Source organism: Poecilia latipinna, unplaced genomic scaffold (assembly GCF_001443285.1).
Source record: "Poecilia latipinna isolate Pla-1442-1.1 unplaced genomic scaffold, P_latipinna-1.0 Scaffold23, whole genome shotgun sequence".
Lineage (NCBI taxonomy): Eukaryota > Metazoa > Chordata > Actinopteri > Cyprinodontiformes > Poeciliidae > Poecilia > Poecilia latipinna.
This window is the reverse complement of record NW_015112639.1, coordinates 287786-309791: the sequence shown is the minus strand read 5'-3', so window position 1 is coordinate 309791 and position 22006 is coordinate 287786.

The following is a 22006-nucleotide window of genomic DNA, read 5'->3' as shown; positions in this document are numbered from 1 at the left end:
ATATATATATATATATATATATATATATATATATATATATATATATATATATATATACATATATATATATATATATAAGTTCCCTAATAAATTGCAGCCTTTAACAGATTGTCTACCAGAACCATCTTGTCTTTAGTTCCACCAAACTTCCCTGTATACTGAACAAAACCAGTCCCACAGCATGACATTGCCACTGTTTTTTTTTTTTGCTTTTGCTGAGAGGTATAGTTCTTCCACCACACCTTGCACTTTATATTTAGAAAAGTAAGTTCAAATTTGACATTATTTTTTCATATTTACTAAAGCCTGCATGGCCTGTGGAAAACGGCAAACATGAATTCTGATTGGTTTATTTTGACAATCCCTTTGTTCTTGCCATCTTTTTAAAGAACCCCAGATATCTGAAATACACGATTAATCGCTGCTCTGTCAAAACTCTCACAACTGAGCTGTGAAGCTCTGCAGCTCCTCCAGAATTATCATGACCAATTATTTAACAACCCCTGAGAAACCTGTCAGTTTAGAAATTTTAGGAAAGCTAAATCCTTACTTTATATTAATTAAATCATAAAATCAATTTCTGACAAGTTTTTTGAGTGCCTTTTAAGAAGCTTTAAGAATCTCATTTGCTCTGAGGAAAGTTTCCTCTGAGGTTATGATCAAGCACTCGTTCTTCTGAGCTTGAGTCCTCAGTGATTTATTAGCATTCAAAAGACCGAGCTAGAATAAACAAAATTCTCCCTCCTTGTCATTTGTGAATTTCCTTAAACTCTTTTACAATCTGACATGTCGTTAAATAAATTTGGAGCAGAACTCCTCTTTCCTCACCAACACGGTCGGCAGTGACTAGCAGATTCTCCGACACTGACTTATGAAGCTTGTTGTTGCAGTCTATTTAAAATGACCGTTCCGCTGATCAGGCACATAAAGCAGTCTTTAACACAGAAGGAAAGCCGTAGTTCTGTATTGGCCATTCACCATTCGTTCCATCACCACATTATTTTACTACACTGTGGCCTCCCTACCAGAGGCCTTGGCTGTCATTATGTGGTCATGCATTTGAGTTTTGCGAGTGTTCACCCACTGATTTAGAGAACAGATGCTTTCTTTTAAAAAAAATGAATTCTAAAACAGAGTTGAACCTTTCATGCCAAAGTGTACAGCGTCAAGGTTATTAAATATCCCAGACCTTTCTTTAAAAGTAAAAAGGTTCCTGAGCACCACATATGGATGTTGATGCTCGCCTTAAGAGAGTGCAGATGTTTATTTTAGAGTCTTTGCTGAGGCTGGTCTGTGGTCAGCCATGTGGTGCTGGGCTATACATGAAAGCAAACGCTAGGTTCGAGTCCAGTGGTGCCAACAACTTCTCAGAGACGAAGGGAAAAGGTGCACGCATTGTAAAAGCAGCAAACGCTGAGAGGGAAAATGCAATACGACATAGGACATGGTGCTGCGACGGTGTAATGTTGCCCTTCTAAGTACAATATACAGGTGCATCTAAAATAAGAATATTGATAAAATTTTATTTCAGTAATTCAATTCAACAAGTGATATATTTCAAGTGTCTATTTCTGTTTATATGGTTAATATCAATAAGACAAAAAGCTAAAATTCATATTTTGCTGATTATAGGACATCAGCTTAAAAAGGGGTTTGAAATCTTAAAATGTTATGTTACTAGCTTGTTACAGCTTACATAATCATGGAGAAAACTACTGACTCAACATTTGTCCAGCAGAGACTTACTGGCACTTTTACAAGGAGCCACAAAAGGTCATTCCTAACAGAGTTGGCTATTAAACGCGTTTTATCCAGGGACATTAAAGAAAAGTTGCATGAAAAAAAAGTCTTCAGGAGCACCCTATGTACTCCAAAACACCTCAGTCCGGTCTCCTTGGCAGGTACAGTCTGCTCTAACCCTCCTGTGAAGTGCATCAGTGTGTGGCTCCAGTCCAGTTTATGAGAACACCCCAGTCCACTATGTCAGTTCCCTGGATGTGTCAGTGTGGAGGCACTAGTAAATTTACCTCCACACCCTTATATTTCCCCACATTGGTACTTTTAATGGCATGCAAAGATGCTGTATAGTAATAAAGATTAAAAACAACAGCAACATCAAGCAGTCAGATAAATACGAGACATTAAAAGTAATTTTAAAAAAGATGACTTAAAGGTGAGGAGGTCAGAACTGTCAGGGTTGTGGGATTGAGTTCCAGACAGTGATGGAAAATGCTTTGTCACGCCTGATTTGTAGCATCAAGTTCTTCCACTTCTTAACACTTCTTTGTGTTAAGAAGTGGAGGGAACGGGATGGCATGAGTTGGTGGAGCCGGTCAGAGAAGTAGGATGGAACCAGATTAAGGAGGACAATGAGGGTGATGAGGAGGATTTTGAATTGGATACACAGAGATTGGGAGCCAGTGTAGGTCTGTGTCAGCCCTTACCTGTGATAAAACCAACTATGGCAGAGAGTTAGTCAAGAATATGGGAGCCAAAATCTGGAGGAAGAGTGGAGAGGTGTAGAGTCAAAACCCCTTGAAATCTAGTGTGATTTTTTTTAAGAGTAATTTACTGATGTTTTCTCAATCAATCTAAAATGTTCCTCTTTGCTGACAAACTTTATAAAGATGCTGATTTCATTTACCACTAGTGTTTGTCCTCAGAGGGAGATAAGAGACACAAGACCCAAGAAAGTAGAGGAGCTAAACGTCACGTTAAAGCAACCTGGACTCCCTTAACACCCGAGTAAAGTCACAAGCTGATTCAGTACATGCCACAGAAAAACAGCCCTGTCCAAGTAATGTTCTGTATTAGAAGAAACATTTTTATTGTTATGCAACATTCTAATATTCTGAGAAACTTAATTTTTCAGAATCTTTTTTGCAATGAATCATCTACATTATTTTTTTTTAAATGTTGATAATATTCTAATTTATTGTACAGCTGTATATTGTTAAGCTGAGTTTTGAATGCATAGATTGTCAAAAGGCAATGATAAATTTAAAAAGTTAGAAATGTTTATAGTGTGTAAAAGTAACTGAAATTAAATATTTAACAGAAAGAATTATATAAAATAGTCTTACTTGCAATTAAACATTTAGGTATTTAATGTACTTTAATCACTGATACAGAGGACAGCATTAGTGGTGAAGTTAAACTGCTGTTTGCCCACACAGAGATAAACAGAGCAAAGTCAGAGGGATTTTCTTGAAGTCCACTAATTTAATCCTCCATTCCCTAATCGGGTGTGAACCCCTAAATCCTTTCATACACAAAAGCTGACCGACAGCAGCTTTGGAGCAGAGAAATGGGCATATTCATTCCCTCTTTCCTGGTCCAGTGATTGCAGAAAATGAGTCCTGGAGATCACATATTCATCATCTTTTTCTTTTATTGGATTATCAGTCATCCCCTATTTCATGTCCAATTTCCTATCAATGGAAGAAACTGTTTCTTCCACTGATTGTGGTTTTCCAAAACATGAACAATTTGACCAAAGGACAAAAAAACTGATCTGATCTAATTAACAGTGGCTCTTCTATGCCACACAAGTGTCAAAGATACGTTCTCTGCAGCACATATAGTGAGGATCAAAGTAGAAATACACACCTTGACAAGGACCACATAAACCACATTATTTGGAGAAAATTCATGAGAAGATTACCCTTGGGGGAGTGGACGAAGGAGTGGGAGAATGAGTGGAAAAGTGAGGAACGGCTGGGGTGTCGAAATAGATTGGTGGGGTACAGAAGAAGGGGCTCAATGGGGGGCTAATTCCCACCATGCCCTGCTGCAGCTGTGCCCCTGAAACTGACTGACAGATCCCTATGCATATGGGAGATTCTGCATATGCAAGAACAGCGAGGGGTGGCAACCAGCTTTCACTTCCTTCATTTATAAACAATTTTTACATAACAGTCAGTTCTAACTTTATTTCCTTCATTGGCATTTCCATTAGTCAAAAGGTCTGAGGGTTCAGTATTAAAATGCTTTCATGCTGGTAACAGATGAAATAAAACATTTTAAATGGGCATATTATGTATTTTCCTGGCACAGACATTTTATAGCACAATCAAGTAACTATGTTACTTCAGTTATAAAAATGCTCTCTATATATATATCGAATGTGACAAAAGAAATTTGACTCAAACATGCATAAAATAATCAAAGCAACATCAGAGGTATGCTTTTGATGAGGGAATAACATATAAAGCTACCAAAAGTGGATTCTGTATAATAATCCCCACCCATCACCAACTCCTTAAGCATTAGATGAACACATCTGTACATAATAAATGTCCAAAAATTTTGATTGCAACATAAACAATTTGAGCATTATCTAAAAAAAAATTATACCAATTTTGGCTAAAGAAAAGCAGTAACATGAACTCATTTTCGTTTTGGCACTTTCTCTATTGAGTAAAGTTGAAGCTATTGCAGAACACAGCTGAGATCACAATGTCAATCTAATGAGTAAACTGATAGAAAACTATACAGCCATGTACACTTTGCACTGGGGCTGTAACGATTCTTCGAAGGATTTGATTTAAATGTCCACAGGATCTTCTTTCTCTGTGGCAGAGTACCTCGATTATTAAAATTCCTCGGGAAAAATGTATGTGCCTCGAAGCTTTGTTAAATTATGTTTTATTATTTAGCGCACCGTGTTCCACCCGGGTCATTATTTGTGGTCCGCAGCACTGTCACTTCCACTTATGAGTTGTTGCTATGTGCTAGCAGCGTGGCGTTGAATTTTCTGGTGTTTCATTAGGTTTTTGGGAACCGATAAGTATTGTTAAATCGTCTGATGCGGCATTTGGAGTACGTGAGTTTTTCTGCCATCGGAACTGCATGGATAGCGTTTCATAGAAAGAGAGAGAGAGGGAGAGCTCTGATTACTTGATTAATCATAAAAATAATTTATTTGGGTTGAAATTTCCTAGATGTTGGTCTTCCTTCCCAGGAATGCCAAGATGAGAGGTTCAGCTGCAGTGAAGTAGACTTCACAATGCCGTTGCAAGCTAGATTCATGACCTAAATGATGTTGCCACCAGCACAGAGCTTACTTGTGAGTGGAAGCATGAGCCAATCTACACACACAGAAACATAAAAAACTAAACTGACAGATGAAATTCTGCAGGTTGTACAAGAATAGAAGTTATTTCCTCTGATTAATCCATCGTTTCATAGATGTCCCAAACTATCGAAAAACAAAGTGAGTCACAATGAGACATATGTGGTGCAATCAGCTAAGGATCCTGATATAATCTATGGTAGGTCCTCCTGCCAATTCTGCTCAAGAACACCCATGAAAAAAGTATGATCCAAACATCCTCCAAGAACAACTTCCTCCAATAATTAACAATTTGGTGATGATCTCTAAAAGTAATAACTGGGATAACCAGCAAACTCCCCAGATCTGCCACAGGGAAAGAAGATCCTGTGGACATTTAAAGTAAGGCTGAAATACAACACAGGTATTCCTCCTTTAGGAAGTCCCCAAGCATAGATCAAAGCTCAGATCATAACAGAGCATCTAGATAAAAATACACTAATTATTGACAAATATATGGTAACAAGTTGTGAATGTTTGGGTTGGTCTGTAGTAAAAAGGATCACCACTCCTTGTCCCATCAGCTCCTGGAAATCGCCTTTTCTTTTTCTCCATTTCCTTGTCATCTTACGTGTCTAGAAGAGGATAAAAGCCAAAAACTGTTCTCTGTTTTGGATTACACACAGATACACACACCAGTTTCCACAGTTTGCTTGACGCACGCACCTTTCTGGTGTTGACATCCATACTGATCATCATGACTCATCATTGTGATAGACTGTTGGTAAGAGCACAGTCTTCAGCATAAATTTGGTTATTTGCCAAGGCATCTAGTAAATGTAATATAATAGACGGCATGACACAGCCACTTTATCCACCGACTTTATTTATTTTTTTAGTTATTTTTGCGTCATTATATCAACACAATTTCCTAGCCTGTGAACTTGTTTACTGTCAATGGCAATAAAAGTGATTCTGATTCTGATATGTAGATACACTGGTTTCTTCAGGCTAGAAAACATTTCCCATGATATTACTTTATGAAGTAAAAGAAAAAAATGAAGGTATGAGATTAGAGTATAAACAAAAATAATATTATGTATAATATGTAAAAGGCATTTTAACTCTTTTGCACCTGATTGATAGTTTACCTTCCCTTTTTCATTTTCTTCAAAAATAAAAAAAGCTTTCCTCTTTAGATGATTGGATACTGGGCAGAAAATTAATTTAAAAGCATTAAATGCACAAAAAAAAAGCTTAGAGAACTTTATAAATGAATACTTTTTTAAAGATTCCTTATGGGTATCAAAAAATAAATAACTAAAACCGCCCCAAAACTTTTGCACAACCAAAGAAACTATGTAAATACCAGAACAGTCAAAGGTTGAATCAAGAAAACTTGCTGGAAATACTTCAGGTAAATCAAATGCGTTCACAAATTTATAACAAATTCATTTTTTATGGTCAAATATGTTTTTATTCTTATTCAATTATAGCCCAGATGCTCAGTGTTGGGACTCAGGAATGTGAGTGTTAGACTGAGGACAAAGACAACAAGAACAAAAATGTGAGTATGTGACCTAATTTGCCCTACAAGTGTTACAACCTGATGTTTTTGTTGTTGGTTGCTCTAGGCAGTAGTGGTCAGTTAGTGTTTCATTTTGAGTTGATGCAGACCAAGAGAAAAGAACCTCAAAGAGGAGGAGGAGAAGTCAGTAAATCAAAGGTTGGAAGGTGTCTGATGGCCACTTGAAGGAATCTTCCTGTTAATCCTTGTTGTAGGTCAGCTTGTAAAAGTGAATGAACTCAACAGGGTTCAGAGATTGACCGCACTGCAATCACTGATTGGTTTGTTTCCTCATGCCCACAACCTCTGACCCCTGCAGGCGAAGGGTCAAGTGCCTCCTCGGCTCTGTGTTAATGAGCCATTAAACACCTCTCAGTTTTGTTGGTGTGTGGCAAGCTTTCTCTGTGTGTACTATAGTCTATGCCTCAAAACATGTACAGTTCCTTCTCCTGAACAATTCTTAATAAACAAAGTTGAACTAGACTGGATACTATGAGATTAATATGGAATTGGTGCCACTAATTAGTAAATGTAAAAGTGTAATTGTAGGATTTAAGGGCCACAAAAACAACAAATACAGAACAAGATCCCATTTAATGGCATTTTCCTGTCATATTTAACTACAGCTGAGAGCAGACATGTTAAATGTTGAGGAGAGTCACATGATTCCCAGTTTATGTCATGCTAGAGCTAATTCATAACTTCTAGAGGGGTTGAATTTGCGCCTGCATCATGTAAATCTGCCACAGGTTAAATCCTAAATTATGTAAAAACGGTGTGAGAGACTGATGTGGTGCAGACAGTAGTATGAATTACTACACATGCGGAAAGGCACACGCAGTCCCTTAGTGCTACTTCACTACAGCTGCCACATCGCACACAGAATAGAAACAAAACCAACCACAAGTTTTCCAGCACTTCTAACTTTACACAAACCAATTATTGTACCCTCCATCACTGCTTCCTTTTTAAATATATTTTTAATGCCACATTAAAAGGGATTTTATTAATCAGATGGTAGAAGCCAGAGTGTGACACATTCAGCCAGTGCTCGCATTTGATGCTTTTTTTGTTGTTAAAAGGACCGTTCCCACATGTCGTAAATCCCTATTGCAGCTCCGCCTAAAAAAACAATGGCAAACAGCAAAACAACATAAAACAGCCACTGAGTCAAAGTGGAGCTCTCTCAGTTGGGGCCGGGGCCTGAGTCCCCTTTCAAGTTCAGTTGCAACAATTATCTTCAAAGTGGTACTGAGCGGGAAACCTTTGTTTTCCTCCCAATCGGCATGGCTTGAACCTGACCCTGTTTCTCCAAGCCTACTGGAGGATAACATGTTCCTACAGTTTGATACCAAGAGTACATTTTCTTATGACTTATTCATCTTTTTTCCCTCTCTCCAGCTCCCTAATTTATAATTCATTTGATCTAAAATTTCATTAATTTTCTAAAATGTTCCAATTGGGGCCTTGCTGGGCTTGGGCGAAGGGGTTTTTTTCTTTGTCCAACCCTCTTTTGTAGTTGGCTATTATTCTTTTATGTAGCAGCCTTGTAGAGGTTATCATCTTCTGAGGGCAAACGGCGCTCGCTGGAAAAGTTTTAATCAGCTTTAATGAGCGAGGTCAGTGCTGGAACCACAGAGAATGAGAGACATTGGTGGAAACTTGAGAAGCAGTGAGAGAATAGTGAAAATAGTTGGCCTCAGAGACGTATGGACATTTTTTTTTAATCTTTTTTGCATTTTCTATCTCTCATTTGTACTGTTCAGTATTTTATTTTATTTTTTTTTTTTTGCCTGGCCCTCTGATAGTCTGATTTAGCTCAAATTGCACTGGCATCTTAGGCACGGGAACAGATTATAGATAATGAAGGAGAAATTCATTTCAGACCATCACTATCTTCAAGGCATCATTCCAATCAGAAAAGGCTGCAATTAGAAGGTGAAAGTTTTTTGTTTTTTTTTAAACTTGCTCGTCAGTAGTCATGAAAATATTTCTAATGTGGCTGTGGGAAAGGACTGTTAAAATGATTAAATTCCTCCATAGTGATAACGCTGGTTTAGTCCTAAAGCTCAACCATCCTTGGCTTTTTATCATTCCGTGAAATCCTCAGATATCCCTCTTTTACCTTCCCCTCTTTGAGTTACCTTGCTTTTCTTCGCTTTGTCTTTATCAAATGTTACCGTCCTTTCTTCTGGCTTTAGCCTTGGACTCTAATCTTCTTTCAGGGAATAGTCTAAGCCGTTTCATTTTTAGCATTTCACAGCCAAGGTTGGCTAATAACAGCATAACGACTGTACCTCCTTGTAAGATATGACATGCCTTATTCAGATGTCAAGCCAGTACATTTACTGTCTGTGAGATTCTCAGCTCTGTTTGGCTGTCAGTCATTACATTTGTGCAAAATTTCACCTTATCACTCACTCACCCCTTTATTAGGTGACCCTTGCCATTACCACTACTTTAAAAACTGCCTTAATTCTTCATTGAAAATTCTTCATTTAAACTTGCTCGTCTGAGACTTTCCTTAGATATTTTGGTTCATATTGTTATGACAGCACCACATACTTTATATAGATTTGTGAGCTGTGCATCCATAAGGCAACATATTGCTCCTTTAAAACATAAAGATGCTCTTCAGGTCTGGTTTCTGTAGAAACCAGTAAAATACTTTTTATATTGAAGAAGACAGTTTGAGAATATCCGAGCTTCTCGACAGGCTACAAGGTCTTTCTGGAGGTACCAGTAAGACAATAGATACATTATGAGCAATAGATAGATTGGTAGGGTCAGCAACAACACTAAGGTAGATGTTTCAGCAAAGTTCAGTTAAAACTAGAAGCAAAAGAAAAAGGTTTCCAGCCATAACACCACCAGTAGAATCAATTGGAGGCTTTCTCCTGTTAAAGGGGATTTTTTTCCTCTCCACTGTCACTACATGCATGTGTGTTCAGTATGAGGGATTGCTTTAAAGTCAACAACACAATGCAAGCTGATGCTGCGTGCTCATCCAGGCAGAGTGAATGCAATCTGCTGGCTTCCTTAGATAGACATTTTTGAACTACCTTGAATAATTAATTGAGTTGTCTGTGTTGTTGATAACTAAGAAGGTGTGTTGAAATGATTTTTTGGAGAGTGGCTCAAAACGACATTTGTTAACTGGCACTATAAAAAAAGAAATTTAATTTTATGTTCCTATCTCTGTTCATACTGACAGTACTAGCACTCTTCTGTCTGTGCTTCAAAGCTCTAGAGGTTGTGGGTTCAGAGATGGTATTCTTAATTTTTTTTGGTAGTTACAAGTAAGAATTTGAGCCACTGTTGCCCAACTACCATCTCTATGGATTTGCCTCTTCTCCAGCGTTGAGAGCATTCATACAACTGCTGCTCACTGAATATTTGTTTATTAAAGTGGCTGGTGTATGTAGTAAAATAATACATAACAGTATGTACTATGTTGTATGTCACTTCTGTCATTCCTGATGGCAGAAGACAAAATTTAAAAAGTGTATTTTCAATAGATAAAAAAAAATATACACCCAAATAGCTCAAGTTATCCACAGTATCTTCAAAGCATGTGTGATGTAGTTCATGAATTCAAAATAAATTTTCAGAGCATTTTATGTGCAATCTCAGATTCCACTTCCAAAATTCTGTACCAGACTGTTTCAAAGTTATTTGTAGTTTTATTTGTATCCAAAGTTCTTGTGGTTGTCTTTCCTTTTGAAAGTTCAGTCAAGTCCTCCCATGACTATATTCCTATCTGGAATAAAAAAAAAGAGAGAAAAAAGAAAAAAGGTCCTACCAGTTCGACATCAGTTCAGTTTGATTCTGTTCAGTTTTCATTTGAAGATAGAAAAAAAGCTGATCTATAAAAGGCCAGAAAAATAAACAATTGAAATTAAATCATTAATTGAAATGAGCTTATTTGTAAACATTAATACAATACACACTTTAAAGCAGTTCAGGGATTTTATGGGGCTTTCAATATAGTATGTCTTAGGAAAACTGGTTAATTTAACTACACAGTAATATTCAAATATGATACTTCCTGTTAGCATGACATTCACAAAACAAGTCAAAAGTACAAAAATAAAATCCAACATCAATTAGACTTCATAGCCGAATGAAACCACAAATCCTTTCACATTAATCGATATGCACATTACCCAACCACAATCTAACTGAAAAGGCTTAAATGAATCTTCAAACTTGAAAAACATTTTCTCAATGGAGTTCTGCGGTAACATTTTGTTATAATAATTACAGCATTAATTAGAAATTCCACTTTTTTTCTTTGAAAAATAAACTAAATGAAAAGAAATCCATATTTGTGGCTTTAAGAGACACAAAGTTGTGAAACAGTTCCCATAAATCTAGTACTTCTTTACACTCATGAAACACGTGTTTAGCTGTACATTTCTTAGTTTGTCTTTTCTTATATATTTTAGAAACATGGGTTACAACAGAACATAAAATATATATTGCTTGGGAGGTTTTTTTTTATGGCACAGGGCTACTATTTCAATATAAAAATATAAGTGTGTGTTTTCATTGCTCATCCCCCCACAAAAACAGGGCTTACATTGCATAGATGACTCACATCTTGGTTGGCCTGTCTTGCTACATAAGTAGTGTAGACGTCTGACATTTACTTTGACAATAAATACTCAGAGGAAGGATGTAAGGGTATTGGGGTCAGTAGTCCACATACCAAGCAGGAGTTTGAGACCCACCACACAATGCAAGCTGTTTACTGTTCATAGGCAGCCTTATCCATTACAACACATAGACACACTCTTCGTGAAAAGTTGCCATGTTGCCATTTATAAACACATGGTCTGATAACACTTTTACTAACAAGAATTGGTGAAAATGAATGATATCCTGACTTTTCACCAAAGCTGAAAGATGCATCAGAAAAAGGTGATTTCTTGACCTTTCATTATAACCCCTGTCGGACCCTGAGGTGAGGCTGGGCATTTTATTTTATATGCAACACTGATCACTTATAAGGGACACCTGAGGACCTCGTTTTGTTGTTTTTCGGGAGGTTTTAAACCCTGACAGCCACTAAGTTGCCTCTGCTCTCCTCTACAGATATGCTGTCGCCTTTTGCTTTGCGTATTATATAGCTTTCCCATTACAACACTTTCACACATACGGTGTTCACAGTCATGAACACCGTATGCCACTGACTTTAACACGTCATATTAAAAGCTTTGATATTAATCAATGCATTTACTTTTCAGACTCTTATGCATGGTGTGTCTCTCTTTTTGTTGTGGCCTTTGAGTCAGATCATAACAGTCTACATGCAAAGATGTCTGATATGCAAAGTTGAGTCCTGAAGGGCCAGAAACCAACGATGGTACACGATAACCGCTTTATCCAAAGTCAGTTTCATATATGTTCGAGATGATAGTTCTGTATGAATAAAATTGTGTCTCAATTCCAAACATCTAGCTGCTGATTTGAGGTGAAGACAACAAATTTGAAGTCTGACCATGAAACCTTAACCCTGAAGTTGCAAAATACAATGGAAGCTTTTGACAGTTTTCGTCATAGCAGATTTGAGCCTTGGTTGTTGCTGCGTTGCAGCTAATGCTGATGGTTTGAATCTTTTTCCGGATCCTGGTGAAGGGGTGACACATCGCAATCACTTGTGCTTATTACAGTTGAGTGAACAAATTATTCATCCATCCAGAAATTATTTGCTGAGAGGCAGGCTACACCCTGAACAGGTTGATTTTTCCATCACAGAGCATACAAGACAAACAATCATGCACACACATGCTCACTTGAGGTATATTCAGTGAGATTAATTAACCAAGTATGCTTGGTTTTGGTCTGTAAGAGGTACCCAGAGAGAACCCCAACATGTGGGAGAACAACTTTCAAACTCTATCCAGATCTAAGATTCAAAGCAAGGACCTTCTTTCTGCAAAGCAACAGTGCTATGCAATATGCCAAATACTGTGTATTCACAAAATACTTATGTCGTCGGTCAGACATTAAACATATGGATCCAAGGAACTCAAGAAGTTCAAGAAATTGACTTAGTTTGCAAATGAATTAAAGCATATGTGGGTTGTTGGATTATGTATGTTTGATAATATGTTAGAGATGTGATATAGGAGTGTCCTATTTATATAACATGTTGCATCTTCAAAGCTTTCAACAAAAGCTCAATGCTCAAATAACCTAGTGTAATTTATGCTATTACACATTTTCATTGCATTATGTATGTTATTACATACTATTGACTCTTTCAATCCTCATTTCTGAAACCTTTGCATTGATTTTGTGCTTCCTTTTTATAAAGTTGACCCATGTTTGTAAGTTATGTTTACAAACATTTCTCTGTGCAACCTTGGAGAACACAATTAAAAGCTTTATTCTCTATTGGTACTCGCATGAATGGTGCAGGTATGTTTTTAACCATCAGTGATTATACAAAGACCTTATCCCGTATTTACCTTGGTGAAGGACTTGTAAACAAAAGCTTAGATTTATTGAAAAATACCTGAATTCGATCTTATTAAGACAAACATTCTTTTCACAGAAGGAAATGTTTTGGCCTTGGTTTGCATTGTATCATGAGAAAACAAACGTAATTGGCATCATAGCCACGGGCGAATTATTGTGCAATGGAAAATAAATCTGAACTCAAACTTTCCTTTCACTCAAAAAGAATTCTGCAGTTCAAAGTTTACATCAACAGCAGAGAATGTTTTACTTTTACTTTTAAGTTGCAGACAGAGGCTGTGGTCAATTCTCCACAATAGATATTAGATCCCAATAAAAAAATCCCACCTTTTTCAGCTCACCTCCTTCACACCATGAGGCCACAAAGCTCCATTGATCTTCCTCTTGCAAGCATTGCTGTTTTCCTCTCTTGTATTCCAAAGGGAAAAGGTTAGCATGTGTATGTGTGCGTCAGAGCACGTGCTTCTGCCTATATCTCCATCATCCCCATTATCTCCTTCCCCACATATCCAAATGTCACTACATCTTTCTTGCAAATGTCTTCCAGTGTGCGTCATTTGTGAATGTATGTGTGTCGTCTTTACATGGGCAAGTGTAAGTGAATGTCTACTTTTTTAACTCTTTTTTTTTTGTATTTGTGTCTGTCTACTCATTTTAGTCCTACTTGATTTTGTAACCGTATGTGTGTGTGTGTAAGCGTGTGTGTGTAGGTGTGTGTGCGTGTGTGTGTGTGAGTGTTTGTGTGACCGGATCGTGATACAGCCAAGCTTTACCTGCTCCCAGTGGAGCCAGAGCCCGAGCTCAGAGGGCCAGCGCTTAGCCCTGGTGTCGATAAGCGGAAGCTCTTCAAAGAGCGCAGAGTAAAAACGTCTCGGCCCTGTCAAAGACGGACAAATTCCCTGCTAACACCCTGAGCCTCGCTGCTTGAACAGTTCAAAGAAAGAAGCAAATGCAAAGGAAAGGGTATGCAGTAAGCATACATTTTTTGTAAAAAATCAGCTGGTCTGCTGGAGGAAGTGCTCTGGCAGATGTGGCCGTATGAGCTGCCTGGTTAAACACCGCCTTCCTCATTTCAACTTTTAGAACTTGTAAAGTTCTAAATATGTTATCTGAAAGCATTTCTCAACAAGGCAAACAAGATAAATTTAATGAGACCTTAGATATTATGAGAAAACCTGATGCCTGAAGTCCCATAAATGCAAATTACACCAGCAAAAGCACTCAAAGTTATGTTTGGAGATGTTTAGCTGAAATGGGGCATTTTCAAGGCGGTTGAATTAGCTTTTTTTTTTTGTATTTTGGCAGATAAGACAAGGAAGGAACATTTATACATAAAAGTTATCTTTGCTTCGTCAGAAGAAACAATGACGTTTTATGTTTATTTCAGCAAGGAAATCCAGCATTGCCATCATGCTTACACCTCTTGTACCCCTGCCATTTAAAACTTTCCAGATCCACTGGGGGTACATCTTGTTACATAATTGCAAAAACCCTGTAGCTGTAGGTTTGATATCCAGAGAACTTTAGAAGCAACATAATAACATGTTTTGGGTTTTTATAAACAAAACCACACCAAACAGTGTAGAACAGTTGATGTAGATTGTTTTATATTCATTATGCTTTCACCTAGCTCTAAGCATCTTCTTCTTCTCAATCTAAATGCTGTTAATGTTCATATCGCCACCAGCTGGTGGAGTGTGAAATATGCAGAAATTCCACAGTGTTGACGCTGATAAAAAAAATAAAAAGGAGTGGAAAGATTATGGAAAGCATTGCAGCTGAGGTTTGATCACATATTAATAGTGAACATTTTATTATCTTTTTGGAGGTGCTTTAGATAAACTACAAATATTTAGCTGCATAAGTAATATCTATATTGGTAGGGTCTGCTGCTGTGCTTTATAAATGTACAGAAACATATAAAGCAGTGAAACAAAATAAAATGTTGTGGCATTTTCTTTTTCTTATTGAGGGTTCTGCTGTTTATGTGTGTAACAGTGTCTCCTCTGTCTCAGCGCAGTTTATTTTCAGAAGTTCACCTTCCTTCAGGAGAAGATTTATTCCAGAAAGGCGCTGAAATGACCAGCAAAGCCTCGCCTGCTGGAACAAAGGAACGCATGATGTGCAAAAAGTTTTGCCATAAGACAAATAAAAAGACAAGAACAGGGTGAAAAAAGATTAGCCTCAGCAAGTCCACATTTTATAGTTGGCTTTAATTTGTTCTCAAGAACAACAAACGATGCTGGAACGCTGGTGAGGATTTTCTCTTTTTTTTTATATCTGCCTCTAAGACATTAATTATATATTTATATATAGAATATGCAAAGAAGAGCTGAGAAATGCTGGGGAAGGCAAAATGATTAAAAATTAAACAATGCAGAAAATCACTCAGTTACCTTCAGGGATGTACATCTCTTTAGTTTTTTTTTTTATCTTTATCTTTATTCCCTCCCTCCCTGGCCACTTTCATTTGTTCTTTTTTTGCTTTTCCTTTTTTATTTTCTTTCATGATTTTATTCTTTGGTCATAGGTTTCTTTAAAGCTGTCTGCTCCGCAGGCGTGCATGTTTTCCACCCCACACACGGCAGCCAAGTGTGTGTTCTTCCTATGTCTTTGTGTGTGTCTGTCTGTCTGCGTGTGTGTGCATGGGGGGGTGCTCATGCAGCAGCTATTTGTCATAGTGTAGGCTGTTTGCTGGGTCAGTCCAGATAAACTAATGTGTCAGTGCAACAGAACTCCGCCGCTGACCAGAGTGCCTGCAATATGCAAAGACTTTGAATTATTTCGCGGCCCTGTGGCTCCCCTGCTGCATACCATGCTAAAAGTAAATGCAGTAGAACCACGGGAGCAAGGAAGGAGAGTGGAGATGAGGGAATACGAGTGAGAATAAAGAGAACAAACAGAGAGAGAGGGAGGAAAAACAAGACACTGAAGGGCGGTACAATCTTAGAAAAAGAGGATCTAAGATTTAGAAAGGGAGAGGAGTTGCCAAGTGGCCGAAAAGGAAGAAAAGAACAGATGCAGGGAGGAAGAGATAGTGTGAGAGAGAAAGGATAGAAAAAAAAGATGAGTGGGGGCCAGTTTGCTCCAAGCTGCCTGCAGGGAGAGAATTATCCAGCCTTTGAAGAAATACAAAGTGGGCTAACAGAGCAATACAGAGACCAACAAGGTCACAGGGCAGCTGATCACACTTCCACCTATTAGCAGGTCTCTGCTGAAATTTGTTCTATGAGCTCCATAAACAGAAATTATTTGCTTTACACATTTTTGGTCTCTAAAGCCATTAGTTCAGAGTTAACTGGCTGCATGTGACCACCAGCATGTGAGAAACTGCATCTCTAAATCAGGTGTGATACCCCCATCTCTTCAAGAGTATCTTAATACATTTTATATGTTATCAATAAAATCAAAAGTTTAGTCATTCAATGCTAAAACTGACACAAATAATATATTCATTACCCAAAGATTGATATGTTGCTGTTAGTTTGATGATTACAGGGCAGAATGGCGGTGCAATTATTATCTGGTTGTGTTGCAACAAGAAAGCCCAGGACTTGGATAATGGCCTGGCCTTTCTGTGTGAAGTCAGCGTGTTCTCCCCACTCTCACGTCTCAAAGTCCAAAAAAACATGACAGATAGGTTAAGTGGTCAGTCCAACCATCTGTCCTAAAGCAGGGTGGGTTATTCCAGGCCTGGAGGGCTGGTTTCCTGCAGGTTTTATGCATATCCCTGGTCCAACACACCTCAGTAAAACTTCCTCCCCAATATGCAGTCAAGCTCTTCAATGTTCATGCTTCATAACATGATGCCCAAAAATCCACGGAACTCTGTCGTCCCTTTACAGGAAAATCCTGAATGTGGGTTACTGAAGATATGACAGGCAAAAAGCCTTCCTTTAGAGTTTAGAAAAGTTTCCCAAATGTTAGCGCCAATCAAAAAATGTTCTTAATAACCTTCATCAAAATGAAGTACACAAAAACAGTCCAGTACAAATGTGAAATGTGCAAACTTTGCAATCAAATAGTGTTTGCAATAAAAATGGTCTGGAAATAATTATATTTTTGGTGCTCACACCTGGTCGAGCATCCCTGCATTCAAATAGATTCAACTCCATCAATCACCTGAACTTCACTGGATTACACACGCTAACAATCAGTACAGTCTTGAGTCTTTGTAAAACCTTAGATTGGGCTCTTTATTTGCCTCCAGCTGACAACTGCATGAAGGGAAGAGATTTTTTTTTTCTTCCTTCAGTTTTGGCAAATGATCAGACAAGCGGCACAGCAGTGTATTAAAATGTCAGCTTAAAATGAAAATAAACAACTTAGGGGTGGAAAAAGGTTTGACGATACAGTAAATATCAATCCCACCCCCGGACAGAGTCAGTATGGCCTCAGGGCAGAGAGGAGATTGACAGGTTGGGAGGCCAAGTTTCACAGCCACAGGGGGTTTTCTTCGCTTGAACGGCAGGAGCTTTAGGTCTTCAGTGTGTGTGTGTGTGTGAGAGAGAGAGAGGAAGGGAGAAAATACAATAGAACAAGGATAAAACTTATATCTAAAGTCCTAAAAACTGATGGAGTGCACATGCAAACTATATTCAGCTGTTTGTCAAAGTTGTCGTCTGATTATTAACACTCGAGTTAACTAATTTAATCAGATTCAATTCATGGTGTGATGCATTGAAGGATGTCCAAGGTTACCAACAGGAAGATGGTGAGCCCTAATTGGGGCTGATTACTATATGTTTGTTCAGAAGAGGAGAATCATCAGAGCATACTTGTTTTTTTCATTGTTTAACTGTCCTGTTTTGATAATCTTGTGCTCTCTGACCTCTTCTCTGTCGGACCTGGTTTGTCTCATTCAGGTCAAAATGTTTCAAATCAATTTTATTAGACTTCATGGGGTTGTCTCACTTTGTAAAAACAATACAACACATCTCCTTTGAGGGGATCAAGTGTTTTAATACATTTTAGTGTGCACTTTGTTTTTAAAATTTGTCGAAAAGATAGTTTTTTGAAACAGTGACTATTCCAAGCTGAACCAATTGAATCGCCACCTGTGCACTCACCTGCAGTGCTTCTGTTTGAAAGATATCCCCTTTCCTGTTTTTTTAAATTGCACATCCCTGCCTTCTCCCTCCACCTTTCCTTGTTTTCCCCCTTCCTCCAGTTGCATGAACACACGATTAACTAAAAAAAGGCACCATTTGTTTGGCGCGGTGCGGTCCCAGAGCGTGTTGTTTTGGCCCGGCGTATAACACGAGAGTGTTTGTTGCCGTTAACTAGCACACGTGTTGAAAATAAACACCTCGCTTGACAATGCTCCATTAATAACATGCCTTCGCTTTGTTACCCACTTGTTTCTGCTGCTGCTGCATTTTGTTACTTTGCTGTCTTACTTTTTCCGTCTTTTGTAGTGCATGCGCATGTGTGCGTTGCTTAATTGTGTGTGTGTGTGTGTGTGTGTGAAGAGGAGAGCCTCTGCCTTGCATCATCACTGTGAAGATATAGATATGATCAAGAAAGGAGTAAATGCTTTTCATCTTGTTTTGGGCTCCCTTACATGATCCCCCTCCCCACCGCACACTGCTGATTGCATTATGTATGCATATTCCATCCAATAGAAACATTTACAGTACTATTTGCACCTTTGTACATGCATACTTTGTTAATTGGTTTTCTGTGCAGACTTGTTTGTTTGTGTTCTCGTTAACCCTTTCGAGACCATGTTCTGCATCCGACACTGAAGACATCTCAGAAAACAAAGATCTTGCAATATATAACTGCTCTAAACAATATAAATGTACCAAAAAGTATTCATGAATATGCAAATACATCACAAAGAAGTCAAAGATTTGAATGAAGAGCTTCTGCATTTGTTTCCAGATAAATATATCTTTCGGTCTGTCTGTAGTTCCTTAGCAGCACATTTCAGCTACGTTAGACAAACTATCCACACAAAGACAGAAAATTAATCAACATTGCACACCCTCCATAAAATAACATACAGGCTGGTTGTCCAATTTGTTTTGCTATTTTGTAATTTGACAATATCTACACTTTGAACAAACCAGTTTCATCATTCCCCCCACATCGAGTCTGAGATGTGTTTGTTTACAGAATGGAGAGTTGCAAAGTGTAGCTAAAGCACTGACAGTACAACGTGCGTCTTTCTTGATATTTCTAATCCATGTTTGCTTGTCAGAAGGGTTTTCTATTCTTTAAAAATTAGACCAGAAAACTCACCATACGTGTTTCAATTTTCTTTCAAAGAACAAAATCTATTGTAAGTCAGCCTGTAGTGTTTTGTGCTTAGATGCTTAATAAAATACCTAAAGCTCTGTAGAAATCAGGTGAGCAGATACCAACACGTTAAGTAGAAATTACACACTCTTAATATTATTTATTTAGTATAACAATATATTGTAATATTTATCTATTTGTATGCATAGTTGTTTTTTTTTTATTATTTCTGGTTCAATTGTTATTTCATGAATTAGTTAGAGCAGGTTGATGCATATGGAAGCGTTGATCACTTGAAATTATTTTTTTCCTGGAAAAATTCAGGAAATGCCAGAGTGTACTTCTTCAGTGCTATAGCAATATCAACCCAGATTTTCTCAATCTTTATGCCTTGTGGCTGACCAACCAAACCTCTTCATGGGAAAAGTGTTCCCTTGCACTAATGGCTATTTAAAGTTTTAAGGTAAAAGTTCCACTTCAGAGAATGTTTAAGAAACTCAACCATGAGTTTGAGGCTTCTAAAATCTTCAGATCCCAACCCACTGAAAGATTTCTGCAATTCAGGATCTGCTGCTAATAGTTTGGTGCCAGATATAACAGCAGAACTTCATGGGTAAGGACTGTCGAGGCAGGGAAAAGGAGGAACTAATCAATTTGAAGCTGGTGCTTCAGATTTTATGACTGACCAGCGCTTGATGCATCAACAAGTTCTGGCTGCATCTTAGCACCTCAGGATCTCAGCTGCAGAACTTCTATTCTTGTCCGCATCTGTTTAAGCCACATTAGCTGAATTTCTTTAGCACAGTTTAGACACTTCCATTTTCATATTTTGATAAACAGCAGAGGGGTATTAGGACATGGCCTGTCACATTTCATAAGAAGCTGTGTGCAGGGAGACGAGGGCATCTGCACAGGCTACTCCTCAAATATTAATAATAATAATGAGCAGAAGGCTGACCAGGGCGCAGGGCCCATAAGCACCATTCCCTTATTAGAATAACTCCTGCAACTCTCTGTCACACACTGTTTTTGAATACCGACTGGAACGTGTGCACATGACAGTATGATGGGCAATATGCACATACATGCACACACAAATGCATCCAAGCCAACAAAGACGTATTATTCAAAAGATGGATATTGAGATAAGCCACACACTCAGACACACACACAAATGGGACAGACATGCAAATGGGCACCCGTCGGGACAGAGAGAAGGATTCCCCTCTGGCCAGAGAGCCCGCTCTCCCTCCATCACCCCCCTACTCCACCCGCCTGACCCATGTCACACACAATCAGCCTCCCAGTCCAACACACAACTCTCCCCGTCTGTTGGCAACTCATATCACCCCCTAAGACGGAGTGTGTGTCACTCCCACACATCCACATACACACACACTGAGACATGGCGGGTGCCCTGCCTAACCCCTGGACCCCGTTGGTCATTAGTATGGAGGTCTGTCTGTGTTTGTTTGGCTTCTAATGGACCATTTAAATGCAGAATATTCACAGCAGACAAGGCCATCCTGGGGGACTGCGCACACTGAGGCCTGAATATGCTGCGGCTCCATTATCCTGGAGGAAGTTATCCTTATTATCATCACACAGTGCTACACTGACTGGCAATGAGTTAGTGTGCCTTGGCCCTCAGCTGTCTCTGCTATGCCAGCACTACGAAGAATGGAGAGTAGCAGGTTTAACTGCTTAAATCTATATCACTTGAACGACTTTCTGCTTCCTTACTGCGTTGGTATCTGACATGCCTGATGTGTTTTGCTTTTACTTTTTGAAGATTTAATGTCACTTTAGCCACAGTGTAATATCAAAATGTAAAATGTAGCTTTTGCCACAGGGAATGGAAGGAAATGACGTAATTTGGTTCTCCTGGCATATTCCAATTAGTAGTGTAAGGACTCCAACACACAAGTATGTCTCACATGATCAGATATTACATGACAACCAATTGGTCTTAGAGAAACCCAAAATACAACCCCTATACTAGAATGTTGTTGTGTCTGTTGAGCTTCACTTAGTGTTCAGAACGTCCAGATGCTCTGGTAACTGCCTGCAGCACTCATGAGTCATCGATTATTCACTTTCTTGTGCTTGTAGTACATATATCAGGAGGATGCAACAAATGATTTACCTGCTGATTGCTGGGCTGCATGTGGACCAAACTATGTTCCAATAGGACCTTTCCTTCAGGAAGCAAAACTGTTGTTTTTTATGAAGAGTTAAGATGATAAACACTTTATTTTAAATGTAATATAATATGTCATATTTATAGCTCAATGTAAAATGCAAATACAATAGCTACGCAGTAGAACCACTATGGGGGGAGCATGAACTGACAAGGTATTTGGCACTTACGATCAGTTGCTGCTTCTTCAGAAATCTCAATGATATGCAATAAGACAACTTACAAACCACTGATTAGGAAACTAGATCTAAAACCTGTCACAGATTGTAATAGTTTGCAGGAGATGTTAAATTAATTTGAGCTAAATTAAATGTAAATATCTTACTATTATTAGTGCAAAATGGTAAGTAGGTTAAATGTCTGACCTTAACTCAGTCTCATACAATTTCTGCCAAGGAAAAGGTCATGTTGTCGGAGTTAACCGTTTCAGTTTAGGTGTATATTGTTATCAGAGTTT